Source organism: Wasmannia auropunctata, unplaced genomic scaffold (genome assembly GCF_000956235.1).
Source record: "Wasmannia auropunctata unplaced genomic scaffold, wasmannia.A_1.0 LD336040.1, whole genome shotgun sequence".
Classification (NCBI taxonomy): Eukaryota; Metazoa; Arthropoda; class Insecta; order Hymenoptera; family Formicidae; genus Wasmannia; species Wasmannia auropunctata.
The window spans coordinates 541,760-543,039 of NW_012026850.1; positions in this window are offsets into that span (position 1 = coordinate 541,760).

The following is a 1,280-nucleotide window of genomic DNA, read 5'->3' on the forward strand; positions in this document are numbered from 1 at the left end:
GAAAATATTATTTTATTTATAATTTAGCTGTCCTTAAGGTCGATATTTATAGTCGATATTTTTCACTCCGTTCAACAGTTGTCAAAACGTGAATTTTCTTGCCTCAATGCTTTACGTGCCTTGTACGCCTATTTACTAACTGTTAAGGGGGGGAGGAATAGTGGTGGGAAGAATAGTTTTCATCCATTTTTACAAGTTTTTTAAAGCAATCCTATTTTTTATTTCACTCAAATTCTTTTTATTAAAAAATAGCACGCAACTTTTAACGTGTCATTTCTCGCTTATATTATATCACTGTAACGATGCACCCCCTGCCAAAGAATAGCATCGTTTCTGCAGACAAACCCCTGGCAGGAACCGGGCGCCGTGCGCCCGGACTATCTTTTTCTCACCACCTAGCCAGGCGCACAAGAAACTTTGCCCCACCGAACGTTCCTTTTTGCAACCCCCCGAGGATCATCGACGAGACGCGGAGGAATCCGAACGCGCGCCCGAGCGGGTATAAAAGCCGGAGGCTTTTCCAAAGAAGACACTCCGTCTTCACACTCGACTCGCTACCCGCTAGTCCCGCCAAAAGACCATCCGTACCTTGTCAGGAACAGGCCAGGAAAACCGGGGTCGAAAGAAGTTCTCGGCCTCCGCCAAGACTTCTTGGCAGACCTGCTCCGCATCCTCTCCTCGGGACGGTCGCACGGGGTCGAGAGCGTTCTCGGCCTCAGTCGAGTCTATCTCGGCAGACCGCCTCCGAACCATACCGCCGGGACCGCCACAGTCAGGGGATCGAGAGGGTTCTCGCTCCCCGTTGAGTTCGATCTCAACGGCGATCCCGTTAGCGCGAATAAACAACCGATTCTCGGAAGCCAGCCCGGGACGCGTACACCCGGCCCCACGCCCCGCGCTCATAGGAGACACCAGTCTCGCGCGCCACGCTCCGCCTACCGCGCCGGCCCCGCGCCTACCGACGTCACACGGGAACACGTGACCGCGTGCTGAAGCACATCCGTGTGCGTCGTTATACATACATATCTGTAAATATATCTACCTGTAAATATCGTCCGTCCGCGCGTACCGAAATAACATGTATACAGGGTGTCCGGTAATAACCGGATAATATCTCGTGAGCTGGTAGAGCAGATTAAACTGGATCGAAAAGTTCTCTATCCATTTTGCAAAATTCGCAATCGTTAACGAGATATTAATTTTTGAAGATTGACAAATAAGCGTGTATCCATCCGCCTACCGCTGAATGCAAGCGCGCGGCGAGATACGACCGCCCCACA